Source organism: Oncorhynchus nerka, unplaced genomic scaffold (assembly GCF_034236695.1).
Source record: "Oncorhynchus nerka isolate Pitt River unplaced genomic scaffold, Oner_Uvic_2.0 unplaced_scaffold_511___fragment_3, whole genome shotgun sequence".
Lineage (NCBI taxonomy): Eukaryota > Metazoa > Chordata > Actinopteri > Salmoniformes > Salmonidae > Oncorhynchus > Oncorhynchus nerka.
Genome location: NW_027040288.1, coordinates 179,125 through 191,568, shown reverse-complemented (window position 1 = coordinate 191,568; position 12,444 = coordinate 179,125).

The following is a 12,444-nucleotide window of genomic DNA, read 5'->3' as shown; positions in this document are numbered from 1 at the left end:
GCCTACATCTAAAAATACATCCTAATGATAGGACAATTATGTATATACTGTATATCATTTAGGATGTGTTTTCAGATACAGTTGAAGTCGGAAGTTCACATACACCTTAGCCAAAAACATTTAAACTCAGTTTTTCACAATTCCTGACATTCAATCCTAGTAAAAATTCCCTGTCTTAGGTCAGTTGGGATCACCACTTTATTTTAAGAATGTGAAGACAGAACGCGTCTCCTTCCTGAGCGGCTGCGTGGTCCCACGGTGTTTATACTTGCATACTATTGTACAGATGAATGTGGTACCTTCAGGCGTTTGGAAATTGCTCCCAATGATGAACCAGACTTGTGTAAGTCTACATTTTTTTTCCTGAGGTCTTGGCTGATTTCTTTAGATTTTCCCATGATGTCAAAGAGGCACTGGGTTTGAAGGTAGGCCTTGAAATACAACCACAGGTACACCTCAAATGGACTCAAATTATGTCAATTAACCTATCAGAAGCTTCTAAAGCCATGATGTAATTTTCTGGAATTTTCCAAGCTGTTTAAAGGCACAGTCAACTTAGTGTATGTAAACTTCAGACCCACTGGAATTGTGAAATAGTGAATTATAAGGGAAATAATCTGTAAACAAGTGTTGTAAAAATTACTTCTGTCATGCACAAAGTAGATGTCCTAACCGACTTGCCAAAACTATAGTTTGTTAACAAGAAATTTGTGGAGTGGTTGAAAAGCGAGTTTTATTGACTCCAACCTAAGTGTATGTAAACTTCTGACTTCAACTGTATGGGCCTAGTGTAAATGTGTTAGATATAAAGTGTATACATGATTTTCCTTTCAGGACACTAAAAAGTCCCTTATTCCACTGAATAGTAATGAATTAGGCTGTTTGAGAAGGTTTGAATCATAAGAAACCTGCTAACACAGTTTGAAGTACAATAGACCAGCATAGCTACTGTAGTAGGTCAAAGCTGTGTGCTGGAAAATGTTGGTGGAGCATGGGTGGAGTAGTGTTTGGCTTGCTCCTCAAGAAATGCTCGCAGCCATAAGTTGACTTGAGGTTTGATGCGGGTGTTTCTTCTTGGGTGTGTCCTTGCCACCACCAAGACAGACGCACCCTCAACATCAGTCAAATGGTGGTGAGGTCTGGTCTTCCAACACGCAGTACCTTTCTAGACAAAGTGCCGGACGGTAACTATAGATTATTTTCACCTTTATTTAACCAGGTAGGCCAGTTGAGAACAAGTTCTCATTTACAACTGAGACCTGGCCAAGATAAAGCAAAGCAGTTCGACACATACAACAACACAGAGTTACACATGGAGTAAAACAAACATACAGTCAATAATAAAATAGAAAAATAAGTCTATATACAATGTGAGCAAGTGAGGTGAGATAATGGAGGTAAAGGCAAAAAAGGCCATGGTGGCGCAGTAAATACAATATAGCAAGTAAAACACTGGAATGGTTGATTTGCAGTGGAATAAAGTGCAAAGTAGAAATAGAAATAATGGGATGCAAAGGAGCAAAATAAATCAATACAGCAGGGGAAGAGGTAGTTGTTTGGGCTACATTATAGATGGGCTATGTACAGGTGCAGTAATCTGTGAGCTGCTCTGACAGCTGGTGCTTAAAACTAGTGAGGGAAATAAGTGTTTCCAGTGTCAAAGATTTTTGTGTTCGTTCCAGTCATTGGCAGCAGAGAACTGGAAGGAGAGGCGGCCAAAAGGAGGAATTGGTTTTGGAGATATACTGTACCTGCTGGAGCGCGTGCTACAGGTGGGTGCTGCTATGGCGACCAGCGAGCTGAGATAAGGGGGGACTTTACCTAGCAGGGTCTTGTAGATGACCTGGAGCCAGTGGGTTTGGCGACGAGTATGAAGCAAGGGCCAGCCAACGAGAGCGTACAGGTTGCAGTGGTGGGTAGTATATGGGGCTTTGATGACAAAACAGATGGCACTGTGATAGACTGCATCCAAGTTATTGAGTAGGGTATTGGAGGCTATTTTGTAAATGACATCGCCGAAGTCGAGGATCGGTAGGATGGTCAGTTTTACGAGGGTATGTTTGGCAGCATGAGTGAAGGAGGCTTTGTTGCGAAATAGGAAGCCAATTCTAGATTTAACTTTGGATTGGAGATGTTTGATGTGGGTCTGGAAGAAGTGTTTACAGTCTAAGCAGACACCTAAGTATTTGTAGTTGTCCACGTATTCTAAGTCAGAGCCGTCCAGAGTAGTGATGTTGGACAGGCGGGCAGGTGCGGGCAGCGATCGGTTGAAGAGCATGCATTTAGTTTTACTTGTATTTAAGAGCAGTTGGAGGCCACGGAAGGAGAGTTGTATGGCATTGAAGCTCGTCTGGAGGTTTGTTAACGCAGTGTCCAAACAAGGGCCAGAAGTATACAGAATGGTGTCATCTGCGTAGAGGTGGATCAGAGACTCACCAGCAGCAAGAGCGACATCATTGATGTATACAGAGAATAGAGTTGGCCCATGAATTGAACCCTGTGGCACCCCCATAGAGACTGCCAGAGGCCCGCACAACAGGCCCTTCAATTTGACACACTGAACTTTATCTGAGAAGTAGTTGGTGAACCAGGCGAGGCAGTCATTTGAGAAACCAAGGCTATCGAGTCTGCTGATGAGAATCGACTCTGATTGACAGAATCGAAAGCCTTGACCAGGTCAATGAATACGGCTGCACAGTATGGTTTCTTATTCGTGGTGGTTAAGATATCGTTTTGTTCCCCTTCCACTTAATCACAACAAACGTGCTGCAAGTTGAGTTCAATAACTACAGTTATGGTGACACGCCGGAGGAAGCTTTGAATAGGTCAGTAGCACAGGAGGTTGGAGGCACCTTAATTGGGGAGAACAGGCTCATGGTAAAATGGCTGCAGCGGAAGGGGTGGAATGGCATCAAATACAATAAACATGGTTTCCATTTGATCTGTTCCAGCCATTATTATGAGCCGTCCTCCCCTCAGCAGCGTCCACTGGTCAGCAGCCTCCACTGGTCAGCAGCCTCCACTGGTCAGCAGCCTACAGAGTAATATGATCAGAATGCAATTGCTGTATTTATGTAGATATTGTAAAGTGTTGTGGTATCTTTCAACAATAGCAAGAAGTCCATGTAGAATAAACAACCCTTTACATAATACCATATAAATCAGTGTTCTGCTAATATAACAAAGTTCACCATCATCTTTCATTGTCATTCCCAGCCGACACAGATACTGTCATTCCCTGATACAGATAATGTCATTCCCAGCCGACACAGATACTGTCATTCCCAGATACTGTCATTCCCAGATACAGATACTGTCATTCCCTGATACAGATACTGTCATTCCCAGCCAATACAGATACTGTCATTCCCAGATACTGTCATTCCCAGATACTGTCATTCCCAGATACAGATACTGTCATTCCCAGATACAGATACTGTCATTCCCAGCAGATACAGATACTGTCATTCCCAGATACTGTCATTCCCAGATACAGACACTGTCATTCCCAGATACAGATACTGTCATCCCCAGATACAGATACTGTCATTCCCAGATACAGATACTGTCATTCCCAGCAGATACAGATACTGTCATTCCCAGATACTGTCATTCCCAGATACAGACACTGTCATTCCCAGCCGATACAGATACTGTCATTCCCAGATACTGACACTGTCATTCCCAGATACAGATACTGTCATTCCCAGATACTGACACTGTCATTCCCAGATACAGATACTGTCATTCCCAGATACAGATACTGTCATTCCCAGATACAGATACTGTCATTCCCAGCAGATACAGATACTGTCATTCCCAGATACTGTCATTCCCAGATACAGATACTGTCATTCCCAGCCAATACAGATACTGTCATTCCCAGCAGATACAGACACTGTCATTCCCAGATACAGATACTGTCATTCCCAGCAGATACAGATACTGTCATTCCCAGCAGATACAGATACTGTCATTCCCAGATACAGATACTGTCATTCCCAGATACTGTCATTCCCAGATACAGATACTGTCATTCCCAGATACTGTCATTCCCAGATACTGTCATTCCCAGATACAGATACTGTCATTCCCAGCCGATACAGATACTGTCATTCCCAGCCGATACAGATACTGTCATTCCCAGCCGATACAGATACTGTCATTCCCAGATACAGATACTGTCATTCCCAGCCGATACAGATACTGTCATTCCCAGCCGATACAGATACTGTCATTCCCAGATACTGTCATTCCCAGATACAGATACTGTCATTACCAGCCGATACAGATACTGTCATTCCCAGATACTGTCATTCCCAGATACAGATACTGTCATTCCCAGATACTGTCATTCCCAGATACAGATACTGTCATTACCAGCCGATACAGATACTGTCATTCCCAGATACTGTCATTCCCAGATACAGACACTGTCATTCCCAGCCGATACAGATACTGTCATTCCCAGATACTGACACTGTCATTCCCAGATACAGATACTGTCATTCCCAGATACTGACACTGTCATTCCCAGATACAGATACTGTCATTCCCAGATACAGATACTGTCATTCCCAGATACAGATACTGTCATTCCCAGCAGATACAGATACTGTCATTCCCAGATACTGTCATTCCCAGATACAGATACTGTCATTCCCAGCCAATACAGATACTGTCATTCCCAGCAGATACAGACACTGTCATTCCCAGATACAGATACTGTCATTCCCAGATACTGTCATTCCCAGATACAGATACTGTCATTCCCAGCAGATACAGATACTGTCATTCCCAGCAGATACAGATACTGTCATTCCCAGATACAGATACTGTCATTCCCAGATACTGTCATTCCCAGATACTGTCATTCCCAGATACAGATACTGTCATTCCCAGATACTGTCATTCCCAGATACTGTCATTCCCAGATACAGATACTGTCATTCCCAGCTGATACAGATACTGTCATTCCCAGATACAGATACTGTCATTCCCAGATACAGATACTGTCATTCCCAGCCGATACAGATACTGTCATTCCCAGCCGATACAGATACTGTCATTCCCAGCCGATACAGATACTGTCATTCCCAGATACAGATACTGTCATTCCCAGCCGATACAGATACTGTCATTCCCAGCCGATACAGATACTGTCATTCCCAGATACTGTCATTCCCAGATACAGATACTGTCATTCCCAGCCGAGACAGATACTGTCATTCCCAGCAGATACAGATACTGTCATTCCCAGCAGATACAGATACTGTCATTCCCAGCAGATACAGATACTGTCATTCCCAGCAGATACAGATACTGTCATTCCCAGATACAGATACTGTCATTCCCAGCCGAGACAGATACTGTCATTCCCAGCAGATACAGATACTGTCATTCCCAGCAGATACAGATACTGTCATTCCCAGCAGATACAGATACTGTCATTCCCAGCAGATACAGATACTGTCATTCCCAGCCGATACAGATACTGTCATTCCCAGATACAGATACTGTCATTCCCAGATACTGTCATTCCCAGATACAGATACTGTCATTCCCAGGTACAGATACTGTCATTCCCAGATTCAGATACTGTCATTCCCAGCCAATACAGATACTGTCATTCCCAGATACAGACACTGTCATTCCCAGATACAGATACTGTCATTCCCAGATACAGACACTGTCATTCCCAGCCGATACAGATACTGTCATTCCCAGCCGATACAGATACTGTCATTCCCAGCAGATACAGATACTGTCATTCCCAGCAGATACAGATACTGTCATTCCCAGCAGATACAGATACTGTCATTCCCAGATACAGATACTGTCATTCCCAGCAGATACAGATACTGTCATTCCCAGCAGATACAGATACTGTCATTCCCAGCAGATACAGATACTGTCATTCCCAGATACAGATACTGTCATTCCCAGCAGATACAGATACTGTCATTCCCAGCAGATACAGATACTGTCATTCCCAGATACAGATACTGTCATTCCCAGATACAGATATGGTCATTCCAAGCCAATACAGATACTGTCATTCCCAGATACAGATACTGTCATTCCCAGATACAGATACTGTCATTCCCAGATACAGATACTGTCATTCCCAGCAGATACAGATACTGTCATTCCCAGCAGATACAGATACTGTCATTCCCAGATACAGATACTGTCATTCCCAGATACTGTCATTCCCAGATACAGATATGGTCATTCCAAGCCAATACAGATACTGTCATTCCCAGATACAGATACTGTCATTCCCAGCTGATACAGATACTGTCATTCCCAGATATGGTCATTCCAAGCCAATACAGATACTGTCATTCCCAGATACAGATACTGTGCCTATCGGCATTTAGTCTGGTAAAAATGTGGTTACCATGGTAACATGTCAATGGTCATAACTTCCTGTCTGGTGGTTATGGGGTTACCATGGTAACATGTCAGAGTGGGCAGAACTTCCTGTCTGGTTGTAATGAGGTTACCATCTAATCATTAGTTTTGTACATTTTATGAGGGGGGAAGGTTAATAGTACAAGGGGAGGGTTCTGTGCAGATATTTGTAATGTTGGGGAGGGGGTGTCTTTTTTTAATGAGACCTCGAGTTGGACCAGACCCCCCACCCCGTAGTAAATGTATATCTTTACCTTACCTTCGTAATATTGACATAAGCTCAGACCCACTTTGTTTTTCAAACATGGTCCTGTTTTATCAATTGCTGCGCTGATCAATGGACAGTTCATTACCTCTGTCAAATTATTATGTAGCTTAAAGTTGTATTTTTATTCATGTTCGTAAATGAAGATAGTGACGCAACAATGATACACATTTACACTAGATCAAAAAATACATACAGCCTCATTTCATTTCACCTTTATTTAACTTGGCAAGTCAGTTAATAAGAACATATCATTTTTACAATGGCGGCTTAGGAACAGTGGGTTAACTGCCTGTTCAGGGGCAGAACAATAGATTTTTACCTTGGCAGCTCGGGGATTCAATATTGCAACCTTTCGGTTACTAGTCCAATGCTCTAACCACTAGGCTACCCTGCTGGGGTAGCAGGGGAAGGGGTAGCCACCCTGCTATATACAGTATTAGAGTGTAGCCCAAACCGTTGGGAAGCTACAGTTGGCAGAAGAGACTTCAGACGAGTCGTGTGAAGCTAGTGGGCGTCCTAGTGTACGTGAGAGTCTTTCAATAGTGTGGTCATAATATTGGCGGATGTGGGAGATTGAGACACAGCCCATGCAAAAAAATATATATATATATATCTCTAGCTTAAACAGATGGACTTTGATAGGGATTTATTAAGTTAATTAGATTTCCGCAGGGGAAATTGTAGGCTAAGGGTTCATATTTTAAAAAATGGCCACAGAGAAGTGGGGGGTGAATTTGGGAACTGGTAATGGCTGTCTGGTATCCACATCCTGGGGAGTCTAACTAGCAGGCTGTTTTCTGTCCAGTTATGTAGACCACTACTCCCTGACTGTGCTCTGCCAATGCCCTGTCCCCCTCTTCACTCCCTCTCACCCATAAAACGGATCACCTCTTTATACAATCCACAAAGCCTTAAGAGCCGCCTAATCATTTCCAATAAGCACACACCATGTGTGCGCCAAGAGTGGGGTGTCAAAACTGTAACCCAAAGAGATCCAAGGCCGGTACGGTATCCAGTACAAACCCTGTCATGACACTATTTAAAGAGTCTGGTAAAGACAGGAATCTTTCGTCTCATAATGTTTTTGTTGTTCATTCACTCAGTTTCACATTTATTTACCTTGCTTGGTAAAAAAATAAAATATATATAGCCTAAAACAGTGTTGAAAAGTCACATAGCTAGCAAGTTAGCAAGCATGGCATTTTCTTTTGACTGCCAAAAAGGTCACGCAAGTAAGCAGTAATGTTGGTGTGTTTAACCTGGGTGCACCCCCCCCCCCCCTGGCCACTTGGTGTGTTTAACCTGGGTGCACCCCCCCCTGGCCACTTGGTGTGTTTAACCTGGGTGCACCCCCCCTGGCCACTGCAGACTATGGCCGGGGGGGGTGCACCCAGGTTAAACACACCAAGTGGCCAGGGGGGGTGCACCCCCCCCGGCCATAGTCTGCAGCCCCGTCGATGAGAATGGGGGCGTTCTCTGTCCTCTTTTTCCTGTGTCCACAATCATCTCCTTTGTCTTGATCACGTTGAGGGAGTTTGTTGTCCTGGCACCACACGGCCAGGTCTCTGATCTCCTCTCTATACGCTGTCTCGTCGTTGATCAGGCCTACCACTGTTGTGTCATCAGCAAAATGAATGATAGTGTTGGAGTCGTGCCTGGCTGTGCAGTCAATCCTTCGCGTCCGACTCGTTGGAAGAAAAAGGATTCATCGGTGAGGAATCGCTGTCCTGATAACTAGAAGCTCTTTCTGGTCATAAGACACGGTGACAGAAACATTATGTACAAAATAAGTTACAAATAATGAGGAAAAACATACACAATAGATTGGTTACGGGATCGGTACCATTTCATTCTGTTTTCTGCTCTTGCCAACGCTATTCCTTTCTCTCCGTGTGCCCAATGAGAGCTGGATGTGTTCCAGGGAGCCAGGGTAGACTGGAGAGGTCACCCAGAGAGAGGACACCATGGTAGGGCACAGACTATGGGCTAGATGCAATCTGTATTGTGGAAGATCTGACACATGAGCTGATATATGCAGCGCTATACTGTGAATGCAGTCTCCGCTAACACAGGAACATTGCCTTTGAACTTCTATCGCACTGTAGCGCAGCTATTCAGCACTACGGATTGAATCGAGCCCTGAATCTAGGCCTGTGTGTGTGTCTGTCCCCTCCTACAATAAGAGTCGACCAGTCTATTCCTTCTGGTTTTGAACCCATCTCTTTATTCAGCCTCGTAATAAAATGACAAACAATGCATGTCTATCACACAGGGCTGCCATGACAACCAGGGGCAGCTGTCAGTCACCACTGAGCCCTGCTCCCCATCACCATGACAGACACTGTGGTGTTTTTAACACAGTGCAACATGTCAACAACAACACGTCAACAACCCCCCCAAAAAAAAAACTCCAAATCAACGACAGCAGCTAAAACAATAATCCACATTCACCCATTAGTATCTATGGTAGTGTGTTTTTGTTCATTCATATAGTTTAATAATAAAAGCCTTCTCTGGGTAATAAATAGATTCACATTAACCACCTTGTTAACCTGTTAGCCACTCCATGTTTACCCTAACTAACTCCACATTCAAAACAATACAACAATTTAACCCAGGGTGAATTCAGTGGCTAACACTGTTGCAGACTGTTGCAGACAGAAATGTAAGAAATAGAGCTGACATGATTCTGACATACAGTTGAGTCTGTTCTACTGTAATCCAGTTCTATCTGAATGTTTTGTAACGTTGCTCCCTGCTGAATAGCAACCCCTGCTTCCTGCTGGCCTCACCCAATCACCTTACATGTAGGTTTCTGGATCCTTCTGATTGGTTAAAATAACCTCTAAATAAATAAAATCATGCCGCCTGGTTAAATCGCTTCTTTACAACAGGCTGTTTCCCTGACGACAGAGTCACTTGACAACTGACAACATGGTGGTGCAGCTGAGCCCATATTATTAATGCAGGGACTGATGACTGATATGTGTATGGTAGGTAGATGCCGAACCCTAATGCTGAACTGGGCCAGTGAGTCAGTGGAGTGAGTCTCTTTCCAATCTGAGAGAAGCATGCAAGACTTGGTTCTGGGTTCAGAGATGATGGAGTTTGATGTGTGACCTGCATCTATAGGCAGAGGGCTCTATAGAGCCATACTTTGTGCTAACAACCTGACATCTCTTTTACACTAGCCATTAGCCTAGCACCCTGCTAACACCTCCCATACAGATTAACCAAAGATTTTTTATAACTAACCCAAGATAGACCGGAGTCTGTCATTTCCAATGGGAGCAAATAAACCATAGTGGGCAGAGCCAACCACGAGCTAGTGCGATCCTATTGGCACATTCTAGCATTTATTTGCATATTTCCATTAGGGAACGCCTACTCTGAAGTGCGTGTGTGCAATAACTCAATTCACCCTTACACTTTTTCTAAACAACACAATACTTAGAAACTTTGGTAAAGGATAAAGTCTACAAAACGCAGTACACTCTGCTTGTTACAGATTCTAGTTTGGGAAACAGAAAAACTGTAGAGGTCAAATGTTTCATTGATGAGAAAATTTGCAGAATGTCGGCCAAAATCCTTCTCCCACTGCTGGCCACTGTGCTTCCTCTCATCACCATATCTGGTAGAGCTAGCTATTAGCCTAGCATCCTGCTAACAACGCCCATACAGATGAACTGTTCAGAGCTAGCTATTAGCCTAGCATCCTGCTAACAACGCCCATTCAGATGAACTGTTCAGAGCTAGCTATTAGCCTAGCATCCTGCTAACAACGCCCATACAGATGAACTGTTCAGAGCTAGCTATTAGCCTAGCATCCTGCTAACAACGCCCATACAGAGGAGCTGTTCAGAGCTAGCTATTAGCCTAGCATCCTGCTAACAACGCCCATTCAGATGAACTGTTCAGAGCTAGCTATTAGCCTAGCATCCTGCTAACAATGCCCATTCAGATGAACTGTCCGGAGCAGACATGTCTTGGGGGGTGGTTGCGAGAGGATGGGAGAAGAGAAGGGGAAGGAGATGAGAATCTTGAAGAGGTGATCCACGGAGGGAAGTGGTGCAGAGAAAGGAGGTATGTAGTGGTGCAGAGAAAGGAGGTGTGGAGTGGTGCAGAGAAAGGAGGTATGTAGAGTGGTGCAGAGAAAGGAGGTATGGAGTGGTGCAGAGAAAGGAGGTATGTAGTGGTGGAGTGGTGCAGAGAAAGGAGGTATGTAGTGGTGGAGTGGTGCAGAGAAAGGAGGTATGTAGTGGTGCAGAGAAAGGAGGTATGTAGAGTGGTGCAGAGAAAGGAGGTATGTAGTGGTGCAGAGAAAGGAGGTATGTAGTGGTGCAGAGAAAGGAGGTGTGGAGTGGTGCAGAGAAAGGAGGTATGTAGAGTGGTGCAGAGAAAGGAGGTATGGAGTGGTGCAGAGAAAGGAGGTATGGAGTGGTGCAGAGAAAGGAGGTATGGAGTGGTGCAGAGAAAGGAGGTATGTAGTGGTGGAGTGGTGCAGAGAAAGGAGGTATGTAGTGGTGCAGAGAAAGGAGGTATGTAGTGGTGCAGAGAAAGGAGGTGTGTAGTGGTGCAGAGAAAGGAGGTGTGGAGTGGTGCAGAGAAAGGAGGTGTGGAGTGGTGCAGAGAAAGGAGGTATGGAGTGGTGCAGAGAAAGGAGGTATGTAGTGGTGCAGAGAAAGGAGGTATGGAGTGGTGCAGAGAAAGGAGGTATGTAGTGGTGGAGTGGTGCAGAGAAAGGAGGTATGTAGTGGTGGAGTGGTGCAGAGAAAGGAGGTATGTAGTGGTGCAGAGAAAGGAGGTATGTAGTGGTGCAGAGAAAGGAGGTATGTAGTGGTGCAGAGAAAGGAGGTATGTAGTGGTGCAGAGAAAGGAGGTATGGAGTGGTGCAGAGAAAGGAGGTATGTAGTGGTGCAGAGAAAGGAGGTATGTAGTGGTGCAGAGAAAGGAGGTGTGTAGTGGTGCAGAGAAAGGAGGTATGTAGAGTGGTGCAGAGAAAGGAGGTATGTAGAGTGGTGCAGAGAAATGAGGTATGTAGTGGTGCAGAGAAAGGAGGTGTGTAGTGGTGTAGTGGTGCAGAGAAAGGAGGTATGTAGTGGTGGAGTGGTGCAGAGAAAGGAGGTGTGTAGTGGTGGAGTGGTGCAGAGAAAGGAGGTATGTAGTGGTGGAGTGGTGCAGAGAAAGGAGGTATGTAGTGGTGCAGAGAAAGGAGGTGTGTAGTGGTGCAGAGAAAGGAGGTGTGTAGTGGTGCAGAGAAAGGAGGTGTGTAGTGGTGCAGAGAAAGGAGGTGTGTAGTGGTGCAGAGAAAGGAGGTATGTAGTGGTGCAGAGAAAGGAGGTGTGTAGTGGTGCAGAGAAAGGAGGTGTGTAGTGGTGCAGAGAAAGGAGGTATGTAGTGGTGCAGAGAAAGGAGGTATGTAGAGTGGTGCAGAGAAATGAGGTATGTAGTGGTGCAGAGAAAGGAGGTGTGTAGTGGTGTAGTGGTGCAGAGAAAGGAGGTATGTAGTGGTGGAGTGGTGCAGAGAAAGGAGGTGTGTAGTGGTGGAGTGGTGCAGAGAAAGGAGGTATGTAGTGGTGGAGTGGTGCAGAGAAAGGAGGTATGTAGTGGTGCAGAGAAAGGAGGTGTGTAGTGGTGCAGAGAAAGGAGGTGTGTAGTGGTGCAGAGAAAGGAGGTTTGTAGTGGTGCAGAGAAAGGAGGTATGTAGTGGTGCAGAGAAAGGAGGTGTGTAGTGGTGCAGAGAAAGGAGTGGTGCAGAG